The sequence below is a fragment of the Notamacropus eugenii genome, chromosome 2, assembly GCF_028372415.1.
Source record: "Notamacropus eugenii isolate mMacEug1 chromosome 2, mMacEug1.pri_v2, whole genome shotgun sequence".
NCBI lineage: Eukaryota > Metazoa > Chordata > Mammalia > Diprotodontia > Macropodidae > Notamacropus > Notamacropus eugenii.
In genome coordinates, this window is record NC_092873.1 from 431,744,871 (window position 1) to 431,758,894 (window position 14,024).

The 14,024-nt window shown below is 37.5% G+C and overlaps 1 protein-coding gene across 1 annotated transcript in view; it reads right to left on the reverse strand.

Moving 5' to 3' along the window:
* Positions 1 to 14,024, reverse strand: part of LOC140523148 (uncharacterized) — a 77,518-nt gene that overhangs the window by 37,337 nt on the left and 26,157 nt on the right. The window lies entirely within an intron of this gene.

Below are 14,024 nucleotides of genomic sequence, written 5' to 3' on the forward strand. Positions count from 1 at the left end.
AGAAAAATGGAGTCAGAAACTAGAGCTTTCAACATTGAATTAAAGACAAATAAAAGGTACAAAATTTAGAACAAATGACGATGAGTATTTCCAAAGATACAGAGGATTTGAAAGCGAGAATGAGACATAAAAAATACAGAAATGGAAGAAAACTTGGCAGAAGAGAAGCAAAAAGAAAAATGGTAACTTTAGAAGAACACATAAACTCTATTATAAGACCTTGTAGATAAGATACACTGAGACAACTAAAGCATAATAGTCACCCTAGAAATCAAATAACCTGAATGCCATAGTGCAGGAAACTGAACAAGGTAACAGATCTTAAAAATTACTCATAGACAATGCTAATCCTTTCATACACTCAGTACTCCTTGCACACTAGCCTCTACTCTTTGGTACTCAGGGATCTCCTTTCCTGCTTCAGACATTCTACTCTCCCCCACTCTGTTCCAATAAGCATCCCACTCTGATCAGTCAAGATGGCAGGGCGTGTGGGATGGGAGGTAGGGAATAGAAAATTGGGTGAATCAAGCTTCTGTTTACCTGGTATAGCTGTTAGGTTACAAAATTTCTGGGAAATAGAAACTCTGCCCAGAACATGCATCCTGCTCTCCCTGACTCTGCTAAAACTTGCATACACTTACATAATCTGACTAGAGAAACAAAGAACAGAGTGAATTGGGATGGAGGCTGCATACATGGCTGTACCAGATCTTGAGAAAAGGGGACTGAAATTCAAGTAGGGCCAATCTTATCCCTTTAGAAACTACTTGGGGCAGTGGAAAAGTTAAATAATCCAATGTGAATGAAGTGTGAAATAACATTCTAGTACAGCCCCAAGGGTATATCTATCATTAAAGGGGAAGTAGTCACAAAGTTAGTGACAGGAGAAAATAAGGGGGGGGGGGGGGGAGGAAGGCTAAAACCACCAAAGATTTCAAGAAAAAAATAATTCAATTAAAAACCCAAATCAACACAGAAGATACTAAAATTAAAAAAGCAAGATGCATAACAAAACATTGAAAAATTGCTGTCTAAAGATAGTTGAATTAAAGACTGACAGAATCATGGAACCATAACAGGATGTCCCAGAATAGTTCAAAAAATGAATGAAAATCTTAAGAAGTTAGAAGAGAAAATATTAGAAATTTTGTCCTAAACAGAAATAATTAGCAGAATACAAAAAACTTGAAACCATAGTAGTCTCTCCAAAGAAACAAAAGAGAAAACCATAGATTTCAAATGCAAATATACTGAAGTGGACAGTCTAGAAGAACTGAAGGAAGAGGCAATAATACTAAAGGATACTATATAAGCAAAACCCATTGATTTTGAAGACAGAATTTGGAGAAAGAACAGGAATAAGAAATCTCCCAGAATAATATGACTAACTAAACAACAACAAACCAAAACTCAATACCATAATGCAAGAAATAATAAAAGAAAACTGTCCAGAACTATTGTGCATAGAAAACAAAGCATCAGTTAATAAGAATGCATTCAGAAAATGATAGAAGAACCTATGCTTCAAACTCTTAAGACATCCAGTACTTAAATCAAAGAATTCCAAACAGAAACAACATGTTGTTCAAGCAGTCAGGAGAACAGCTTCCAAATATAAAGGAAAGGAAGTTCAAATTTCTGCAAGATTATTCTAAAACTAAGAAAGCCCATAAGGGATGGGAATAATATATTCTGTAAAGCAAAAGAGGTCAAGATGCAATCCCCAAATAATATATACTTTACAAACCTGAGCCTAATCAGAAATGAAAAAAAAAGATTTATGTTTCATAAGAAAAGAATTTAAAGTATTTTTGTAAAAAAATGATAAGAAAAAATCATTTGATTTGCCAGCACTTGGGGGTGGAGTCAAGATGGTGGAGTACGAGGTAGAAATTTTGCCTTTTTGCCTTCATATACTTCTCCACAATTACCTAAAAAATATGCCAAACCAATTTCTGATTGGGAAAGTCAAGAAAAAGTCACAATGAATCAGTTTTTCCAGCCCAGGGAAGCTTAGGAAGATAGACAGAAAGGACTGCAGACCTAGGGTAGGAGCTGGTCAGGAGCACAATGCAGCAGTGTAGCATGGTAGCAGGCAGAAGCTTCACAGGACTGTAGCAGTAGCAGGAGTGGGGAACAGTCCAGCTCCCAATGATGGTAAAGGGACTGAACATTCAGGCATAAAGCCAACCCAGGGAACTCCTGTACTACCACTGGGAGCAGGAATGGATGCCATTTGTTCTGTTGCTAATTACTCTGTTCCAGATCACAGTTCTTGGGCAGAGAAGAGAAGTCATGGTCATGAGGGAACAGGAGTTTTACCTGTGTGAGGAGCAAGAAATAAGTTCCTGAGCCATAGCTGTGTGACTCTAAGCCCAAGAGCAGAGGAGGGATTCAGTTTTAATCTTTAACCCTATACGTAAGTTTGCAGTGGAACAAACCAGGATAGGACATACCCAAACCAAGGGGGAGCCAGCTGTTGAATCACACTGAATGGGCAGAACCTTCCAGAGTGTTGTCACTGAGTCCAGCAACAGTCTATGAAAATCAACTACACATAAACCAAACCCAAATTGGGTCAGGAATCTGTAGAACAGGAAGTCAGAGCTCTCCCTAGATCACACCATTTTGGAAGCACTAAAAACTTACAATTCTCCAGATTTAGTTGTGAAAACAGAAGAAGGAGATAAAAAGACAAAAGTTCAGGTCAGACCTCAGCAGTGAGGATAGCTCAACACTATGAAGTCCAAAGTCAAGAAGTAGGTTCCAAAAATGAGCAAATAAACTAACAAAAAGAACCTGGCTATGAAAAAGCTGCTATGGTGACAGGGAAGCTCAAGACACAAACTTAGAAGAAAACTTGAAAACATCTACAGGCAAAGTCTAAAAGATAAAAAAAAGGCAGACTGGACACCAGCTCAACAAGAATTCTAGAGATAAAAGAGATTTTTAAAAAGAGCAAAAAATTTTCATTTTTGCTCTTTTTAAAAATCTCAATAAAAGTACTAGTACTCAATAAGTACTACTCAATAAGAGTACTAGAGGAAAAATTGAGAAAAGAGAACTATGCAAGGAAACTATAAAATGTGAATTAGCAGCTTGGTAAAAGAAATAAAAAAAAAATACAGAAAGAACTAATACCTTAAAAAAATAGACTTGACTTAATGGTAAAAGAGGTTAAAAATTCACTGAAGAGAACTCCAAATGGAAGAAGAGATACAAAAGCTCACTGAAGAAACTAATTTCTTACAAATTAGAATTGGGCAACTGTAAGTTAATGAACCCAGGAGACACAAAGAAAGAATAAAATAAAGGAAAAAAATGGAAAAAAAAAAAAAAGAAAATGTGAAATATCTCATTGGGAAAACAACTGACCTAGAAAATAGATCAAAAAGAGATAATTTAAAGAATTGCTGAAATATCTGAAGGTCATGATCAAAAAAGGAACATAGGCATCGTATTACAAGAAATCATAATGATATCTTAGATCAAGAGGGTAAAACAGAAATTGAAAAAAAATTTACTGATCACCTCCTGAAAGAGATCCCAAAATGAATACATAAAGGAATATCACAGCCAAATTTCGGAGCTCCCAGGTCAAAGAAGATATATTTCAAGTGGCCAGAAAGAAACAATTTAAATATCATGGAGCAAAAAGATCACACAAGATTTAGCGGCTTCCACATTAAAGGATCAGAGGGCTTAGAATATGATATTCTGTAAGGCAAAGGAACTAGGTTACAATCAAGAATAACCTATCCAGTAAAATTGAGTATAATCCTTTAGGGGGAAAAGGGACATTTAATGAAACAGAGAATTTCAAAGCATTCTTGACCAAAAGATCAGGGCTAAATAAAAAACTGGACACTAATACAAGATTCAAAGGCAGAAAAAGATTTTGACAAAATACAGCACCCATTCCTATAAAAAAACACTATAGGAATAAATGGAGCTTTCCTTAAAATGATAGGTAGTATCTATCTAAAACCATCAGTGAGTATTATATGTAATGGGGATAAACTAGAAGCTTTCCCAACAAGACTGGGGTGAAATAAGGATGTCCACCAGCACCACTATTCTTCAATATTGTACTAGAAATGTTAGCTTTAGCAATAAGAGAAGAAAAAAATTGAAGAATTAGAATAGGCAATGGGGAAACAAAACTATCATTCTTTGCAAATGATATGAAGGTATACTTAGAGAATCCAAAAAAATCAACTAAAAAATTACTTGAAATAACTAACAACTTTAGCAAAGTTGAAGAATATGAAATAAATCCACATAAATAATCAGCATTTCTATATATTACCAACAAATATCAGTAGCAAGAGACAGAAAGAAAAATTCCATTTAAGATAACTGCAGTGGAGGGTAGGGGGGGTGTGGAGCCAAGATGGCAGAGTGAGAGCAAGTACACACCTAAACTCTAGCACAAACTCTTCAGATACCTCTAAAAAGAGAATCTGAACAAATTTTAGAGTGGCAGAATCCACTAGGAGACAGAGCGTGGCAGATTGACAGCCTGGAAGATTGACAGGAAGGATGTGTTGCACAGGGCTAGAGGAACAGAAAGCATACAGCGCACAGGCTGTACCAGCATGGACTCTGCCACAGCAAAGCTGAGCAGAAATGCCAGGCGGTCTGAAGCAGTGAGGATTCTCAAACATATCAGCCCAGGATGGGAGTCCAGTGGAAGTGAGCTAGAGAGAACTGCAGAACCCCAGGTAACTACAGCAGTTGCTCTTGAGACTATCAACCCACAGATTAAATGTCTGTAAGTCACCTACTTGAACTTCTAGGAACCAGGATGGTGGAGGGATCTGTAAATGCTCTCCCCCTCCCCTTGTTCATCCTAAAAAACCCAGAGAATATTTCCCCAGGAAAAATCCTAGAATAGTGGGATCATCTGAAGGCGTAAACAGTCTCTTAGCCCATGAGGCTAGGAAAAGCACAGGGGGAGGGGGGTCCTTTTTGCTGTGACTGAAGGGAACCAGTGCATGACTGGAGCTGTCCCAGACTGCCACACCTAAGCAAACCAGGAGGAGATCCTGAGCCCCAGGGAGCTGGAGACTGTAAGCACCAACACCAGGACCCCAGGTGTGCCTTAGCACAGCCAGGGTAATCAGAAAGACACTATCGATGATGAGGGTCATCAACCACTGAGCCTGCCTGTGCTCTATCACAGGAGAGGAGACCTCCTGTGGCCAGACCAGCCCTCCCCAACACCTCATGCAGCAAGCTCCAGGATAACTCCAGGGAAACTCAGAAAGACTTCAACTGGTCTCTGTTCTGGCACACCAGTCAGCTCAGCACAGGGTAAGCTGCAGCATTTTAGCTTCTAGCTGAAAGAACCAGAGGCGACAATACACAAAACCTCAAATTCCAAGCACAAGAACCATGGAACAGAGTCCCCTGTGCCCCAGAAGCAGAGATCTGCTTTAAAAGCCAAGAAAAAGGCAATCATCATGGGCAGGAAGCAAACCAGAAAAGAAAAGTCCATAGAATCTTACTATAGGGACAAGGACCAAAACGCGAATACTGAAGAGGTCAGTACTGAGATTGTACTTTCATGTGAAACCTTAGAAGTGAATATGAACTAGTCTCAAGTCCAAAGAGCGTTCTTGGAAAAGCTCAAGCAGAATTTTAAAAGCCAAATTAGAGAGAAAGAAGAAAAATTGGCTAATGATTAAAAAAAAATATGAAAGATGAAATCATGGAAGAATTTAAAAGGAAATTTGGACAACTGGAAAAGGATATACAAAACCTAACTGGAGAAAAATAACTCCTTAAAAGGAACTGGGCAAATGGAAAAGGAGATGAAAAAGTTAACTGAAGAAAACAATCTATTAAAATAAATTAGAATTGGGCAAGCAGAAGCTAATGACTCTATGAAACATCAAGAATCAGTCAAACAATCTAAAGAATGAAAAAATGGAAGAAAATGTAAAATATCTCATTGGGAAAACAACTGACCTGGAAAAGAGATCCAGGAGAGAAAATCTAAGAATTATTGGTCTACCAGAAGCCCTAAGGAAAAAAAAAGCCTGGATAGTATCTTCCATGAAATCACCAAGGAAAACTGCCTTGAGGTCCCAGATCCAGAGGGCAAAACAGTCATCAAAAGAATCCACTGGGGGGCGGAGCCAAGGTGGCGGAGTAGAAAGACGCACATACACATAGCTCAGAACCCACAGCCCATAGAATATCTGTAAAGAGGAACCCACGGCAAATTCTGGAGCAACAGAGGCCACAGAACAGTGGAGCGAAGGAGATTTCTGTTTCAGAGGGACCTGCAAACCTCTCGCAAAAGGTCCTTTGCGCCGCAGACTGGGAGCTGAGCACAGCCCTGCTGCAGCCGCGGCACCGAGAGGAGCCGATCCGAGCGGACTTCAGGGACGGGATCTCCAGCAGCCGCGCGGGTCCCTCCACCCACAGGTGACGGGGGTCGGTGAGAGGGTCTCTTTGGCGGGTCGAGAGGGAAGTGGGGTGCCCCCATAACTCAGGCCCCCTCGGGAGGCAACAGCAGAGGTGGGAGCAGACCGGGGCCCCCCAAGCAGGCAGGAGCCCAGATCCATTGTTGAAGGTCTCTGCATAAATCCCCTGAGGGAACTGAGCCTGAGAGGTGGCCCTGCCCCAACCTGAGCACCTGAACTTAATCTCACACTGAATAGCAGCCCTGCCCCTGCCAAAAGCCCTGAGACTGGGAAACAGCATTTGAATCTCAGTCCCCAAGCGCTGGCTGGGAGGAGCAGGAGGCGAAGTGGGTGTGAAGAGAATATTCAGAAGTCAAGTCACTGGCTGGAAAAATGCCCAGAAAAGGGAAAAGAAATAAGACTATAGAAAGTTACTTTCTTGGTGAACAGGCATCTCCTCCCTTCCTTTCTGATGAGGAAGAACAATGCTTACCATCAGGCAAAGACACAGAAGTCAAGGCTTCTGTGTCCCAGCCCACCCAATGGGCTCAGGCCATGGAAGAGCTCAAAAAGAATTTTGAAAATCAAGTTAGAGAGGTGGAGGAAAAGCTGGGAAGAGCAATGAGAGACATGCAGTCAAAGCATGAACAGCAGGTCAGCTCCCTGCTAAAGGAGATCCAAAAAAATGCTGAAGAAAATAACACCTCGAAAAATAGGCTAACTCAACTGGCAAACGAGGTTCAAAAAGCCAATGAGGAGAAGAATGCTTTCAAAAGCAGAATTAGCCAAATGGAAAAGGAGCTTCAAAAGCTCACTGAAGAAAATAGTTCTTTCAAAATTAGAATGGCACAGATGGAGGCTAATGACTTGATGAGAAACCAAGAAATCACAAAACAAAACCAAAAGAATGAAAAAATGGAAGATAATGTGAAATATCTCCTTGGAAAAACAACTGACCTGGAAAATAGATCCAGGAGAGACAATTTAAAAATTATGGGCCTACCTGAAAGCCATGATCAAAAAAGGAGCCTAGACATCATCTTTCATGAAATTATCAAGGAAAACTGCCCTGAGATTCTAGAACCAGAGGGCAAAATAAGTATTGAAAGAATCCACTGATCACCTCCTGAAAGAGATCCAAAAAGAGAAACTCATAGGAACATTGTGGCCAAATTCCAGGGTTCCCTGGTCAAGGAGAAAATATTGCAAGCAGCTAGAAAGGAACAATTCAAGTATTGTGGAAATACAATCAGGATAACACAAGATCTAGCAGCTTCTACATTAAGGGATCGAAGGGCATGGAACAGGATATTCCAGAAGTCAAAGGAACTAGAACTAAAATCAAGAATCACCTACCCAGAAAAACTGAGTATAATACTTCAGGGGAAAAAATGGTCTTTCAATGAAATAGAGGACTTTCAAGCATTCTTGATGAAAAGACCAGAGCAGAAAAGAAAATTTGACATTCAAACACAAGAATGAAGAGAAGCATGAAAAGGTAAACAGCAAAGAGAAGTCATAAGGAACTTACTAGAGTTGAACTGTTTACATTCCTACATGGAAAGGCAATATTTGTAACTCTTGAAACTTTTTAGTACCTGGGTAGTTGGTGGGATTACACAGACACACACACACACACACATACATACACACACAGCATAGAGTGAATTGAAGAGGATGGGATCATATCTTAAAAAAATGAAATTAAGCAGTGAGAGAAAAACATATTGGGAGGAGAAAGGGAGAAATGGAATGGGGCAAATTATCTCATAAAAGAGGCAAGCAAAAGACTTTTCAGTGGAGGGAAAAAGAGGGGAGGTGAGAGAAAAACATGAAGCTTAATCTCATCACATTTGACTAAAGGAAGGAATAAAATGTACACTCATTTTAGTATGAAAAACTACCTTACAATACAGGAAAGTGGAGGAGAAGGGGATAAGTAGGGTGGGGGGGGATGATGGAAGGGAGAGCAATGGGAGGAGGGAGCAATTTGAAGTCAACACTCTTGGGGAGGGACAGCATCAAAAGAGAGAATAGAAGCAATGGGGAGCAGGATAGGATGGAAGGAATTATAGTTAGTCATATATAACACGACTATTATGGAAGTCATTTGCAAAACTACACAGATATGGCCTATATTGAATTGCTTGCCTTTCCAAAGGGAATGGGTGGGGAGGGAGGGATGAAGAGAAGTTGGAACTCAAAGTTTTAGGAACACCTGTCGAGTACTGTTCTTGTCACTAGGAAATAAGAAATACAGGTAATGGGGTATAGAAAGTTATCTGGCCCTACAGGACAAAAGAGAAGATGGGGACAAGGGAAGGAAGGGTTGTTAGAAGAGAGGGCATATTGTTGATAAAGGCAATTAGAATGCTCAGTGTTTTGGGGGGGGAGGGGAGAAATGGGGAGAAAATTTGGAACCCCAAATTTTGTGAAAATGTATGTTAAAAGTTAAATAAATAAATTTAATAAAAAAACAAAAACAAAAACAAAAAATATCAGTTGCTCGTGGGTAGGCCAAGCTAATATAATAAAAATGACAATTCCACCTAAACTAATTTACTTATTTAGTGCCATGATAATTATTTTCTAGAGGTAGAAAAAATAATATCAAAATTCATCTGGAAGTACAAAAGGTCCAGAATATCTAGGGAACTAATGAAAAGAAATGCCAGGGAAGGTGGTCTAACACTACCAGATCTCAAATTGTATTATAAAGCAGCAATCAACAGAACCACTTGGTACTGGCTAAGAAACAGAGGCGTAGACCGGTGGAATATGTTAGGTACTCAAGACACAGTAGTCAGTGAATAAAGCAATCTACTGTTTGATAAACCCAAGGACCCCAGCTTCTGAAATAAGAACTCACTGTCTGACAAAAACTGCTGGAAAAACTGGATAACAGTGTGGTGGAAACTAGGCATAGACCAATGCCTGACACTGTACACAAAAATAAAATGGATGCATGATCTAGGTATAAAGACTGATACTACAAACAAATTAGGGGAACAAGGAATAGTATATTTGTCTGACTTATGGAGAATGGAGAAATTTATGACCAAACAAGAGATAGGGAATATTATGAAGTACAAAATGGATAATTTTGATTACATTAAATTGGAAAGTTTTTGTACAAACAAACCCAATACAACCAAGATTAGGAGGAAAGCAGAAAACTGGGAAAGAATTCTTTCAACTAGTATCTGTGACAAATGCCTCATTTCTAAAATATATAGAGAACTGAGTCAAATTTATAAGAATACAAGTCATTTCCTAATTGATAAATGGTCAAAGCAATATGAACTTGAAGTTTTCAGAGGAAGAAATTAAAGTTATCTATAGTAATATAAAAATGCTCTAAAGCACTATTGATAAGAGAAATGCAAATTAAAACAATTCTGACGTACCACCTCATACCTATCTGATTGGCTAATATGACAGAAAAGGAAAATGATATATATTAAAGAAGATGTGGGAAAATTGGAGCACTAATGCACTATTGATGGAGTTGTGAACTGATCCAAACATTCTGGAAAGCAATCTGGAACCATGCCCAAAAGGCTATAAACCTCTGCATACTCTATGATCCAGCAATATAATTACTAGGTCTGTATCCCAGAGATCATAAAAAAGGGAAAAGCACCCACATGTACAAAAATATTTGTAGCAACTCATTTTGTGGTAGCAAAGAATTGGAAATTGAGGGGATGTCCATCAATTGGAGAATGGCCAAAAAAGTTGTGGCATATGAATGTAATGGAATACTGAGAAGCAGGTGGATTTCAGAAAAACCTAGAAAGACTTGCCTGAACTGATGTTGAATGAAGTGAACAGAACCAGAGAACATTGTACATAGTAATAGCAACTTTGTGTGATGATCAACTATGGCAGACTTAATGAACCCTTCTCAATGATCTAAGACAATTCTAAAATACTCGTGATGGAAAGTGCTATTCACATCCAGAGAAAGAATTATGGAGTCTGAATGCAGATCGAAGCATGCTATTTTCAATTGTTTTGTGCTTCTTGTGGTTTTTCCCTTTTATTCTGATTCTTCTTTCACAACATGACTTAAGTGGAAATATGTCTGTACATGTATAATCTGTATCAGATTGCTTTCTGTCTTGGGAAGCATGTGGGAAGGGAGGGAGGGAGGGAGAAAAATCTGGAAATCAAAATCTTATAAAAGTGCATGTTGAGAATTATCTTTATATGTAATTGGAAAAATTTTTTAAAAAAATTATTAAGTGGGGGGAAACACAATACAGCATAAATACTATGATCCAAAGCAATTCTGAATCTCTTATGATGAAAAATGCTACCCACCTCTAGAAAAAGAACTGATGGAGTCTGAAAGCATATTGAGCATACTTTAAAAAAAAAACCCCAAAATCCACTTTATTATTCTTGTGGTTTTTGGTCTGTTTTCTTTTGTAATTTGGCTAATATGGAAATATTTTGCACGACTGTACATTTATAATCTACATCAAATTAATTAATTTCTCAAGGAGAGAGAAAAGGAGGTAGGGAGGGAAAGAATTTGAAACTCAAATTTTAAAAATGTTAAAAATGTCCGCTTACATGTAATTGAGAAAAAATAAAATAAAAATTAAATGAGAAAAAAAGAAACAATATTCAAGAGAAGCTTTAAAAAGGTAAACATAAAAGAGTAATCACAAGGGACTCAATAAACTGTTTACATTCCAATATGGGAAGATGATTCATGTAACTCCTAAGAACTTTATCATTATTAGAGCAGCTAAGATGAGTTTACATAGACAGAGGGGATGGCTATAAGTAGATGTTGAAATGATCTCCGAAAAAAAATACTGAATGGATGAAAAAGAGGGATGCATTGGGAGAAGGGGAAAAGGTAGAATGGAGAAAATTTCTCACATGAAAGAGGTTCACAAGGAAGAGCTTTTACAGTGAAGGGGAAAATGGCAGGGCATGGGTGGTGGTGCACAGTGCTTGAGCCTCTCTCTCATCTGAATTGATTCAAAAAGGGAAGAATATATAAACACATTCAGATATGTGTAGAAATCTATCTTACCTAATAGGGAAATAAGAGGGAAGGGGAATAAATGAGAAGAGGAAGGATGATGAAAGGGAGGGCAGATTAAGGGATGTAGTGATCACAAGCAAAATAGACTTTTGAGGAAGGATAGGATAAAAAGAGAGAGAAAAGAATAATCAGAAGAAAATGGGATGGAGACAAATTACATAGTAATCATAATCATGAATGTGAATGGGATGAGCTCATCCACAAAAGGGAAGCAGAAAGCAGAGTGGATTAGAAGCCAGAATGCAACAATACATTGTTGACAAGAGACACATCTGAAACACAAAGACACATATAGAGCTAAAATAAAAAACTGCAGGAGAATCTAAGATGTTTCAGCTGAAGTAAAAAAGGCAGAGGTAGCAAACCCTCTTTCAGTCAATCCAAAACCAAAAACAGATCTAATTAAAAGAGATAATCAGAGAAACTACATTTTGCTAAAAGGTACTACAGACAATGAAATAACAGCAAAAAATTTATAGTAAGTTTCTGTGATAAAAGTCTCTTTTCTCAAATAGATAGAAAACTAAGACAAACTTATAAAAATAAGAGCCGTACCCCAGGTGATAAATGGTCAAAGGATACGAACAGGTAGTTGTCAGAAGAAAAAAATCAAAGCTATCAATAGTCACAAAAAATGCTCCAAATCTTTACTAATTAGAGAAATGCAAATTAAAACAACTCTGAGATACCACCACATACCTATCAGAAATGATAAATGCTGCAGGGGATGAGGGAAAATAGGTACACTAATGAATTGTTGGTGGAATAGTGAACTAGTCCAACCATTCTGGAGAATGACTTAAAACTATGCCTAAAGTGGTTTAAAACTGTGCATACCCTTTGACCCAATAATACCTCTACTAGGTCTACATCCCAGAGTTCAAAGAAAAAATAAAAGGACCTATATGTACAAAAATATTTACAGCACCTCTTTTTGTGAAAGCAAAGAATTGGAAATCAAGGGGATGCTCATCAGTTAGGGAATGGCTGAATATGTAGTGACATATGATTATGATGGAGTGCCACTGTATTGGAGGGAAATGATGAAAGGATTGGTTTCAGAGAAACATGAAAAGACCTATATGAATCTATGCAAAGTGGAGTAAGAAAAACCAGAAGATCATGGTTACTCTGATCAACACAAAAATCTAAGACACTTCCAAAGGACTCATGATGAAAAAAATGCTATCTACCTCCTGAGAGAGAACTGATGAACTCTGACTGCAAAATGAAGTATAATTTTCTAATTTTTTGGTTTTATTTGTGCAAAATGGCTAAACAGCAATAGGTTTTGCATGATTTCACGTGTAGAAATGATATCATGTTGCTTACCTTCTCAGGGAGCAAGGAAGGGGATGGGAGGGAAGGAGAGAATTTGGAAGTGACAATTTATAAAGAAAAGAATGTTAAAATTTTTTTTCAAATGTCACAATTGACCAAAATTATAAAAGAGGTACAAAATCTCACTGAAGAAAATAGTTCCTTAAAAATTAGAATTGACTAAGTAGAAGCTAATGACTCCATGAGACATTAAGAACGCATAAACTCAAAAGGCTGAAAAATAGAAGAAAATATGAAATATGTTATATGAAAAACAACCAAACTGTAAAGCAGATCAGGGAGAGACAATTTAAGAATCACTGGGTTACTTGAAAGTTACGAACAAAAAAAAGAGCCTAGACATTACATTTCAAGAAATTATAAGGAAAACTACCCAAGTATCTTAGAGCCAGAAGTGAAATAAAAAATGAAAGAATATACTGGTCACCTCATGAATGAAACCCCTAAATGAATATTACAGCCAAAATCCAGAATTTCCAGGTCAAGGAGAAAATACTGAAAGTATCCAAAAAGAAAGAATTAAAATACTATGGAGTCACAGTTAAGATAAAATAATAACTAGCAGCTACTACTATAAGGGAATGGAGGTCTTGGAAGATGATATTTTGGAAGGTAAAGGAGCTAGAATTACAACAAAGAATAACCTACCCAGCAAAACTGAGCCTAATCAGACAGAGGGGAAATGGATATTTAATGAAATAGAGGTACTGATCAGCTTTATAGAATTTTTCCCTTCTTCTTCATCTTTTGTTTTAAAAATTCCTTATTGTAGGAAGGGAAAGGAAAGGTACATAGAGGGAAATTTAGGCAATGTGAAAACAAAAGATAACAACTAGATTGTATCCCAAAATCACTTGCCTTTCAAACATGTCCATTATTTAAAAATGGAAGAATGAACCTCAAAGACCAATAAGATCTGAAAGAATTTATCAACAAAAATCCACAAGAAATCCCTCCAAGAAATACAAAAGGAAATCCAAACTGACTGAATGATATAACTAACAAAATTAGTAATAAACTTTCAGAATACTTTTTCTTTTAATTAAAATTTAATATTGACATAGAGATAATAATAAGATATGTAATCTATCTGATATATAATCTGTAGCAGAAATTAAAAAACTAGAGTTTGGAATAAAGATGCATATTTCAGTGATCAATATCAGTAGGTAAAAAACATTTTAAAACACTAAAAAAGCATT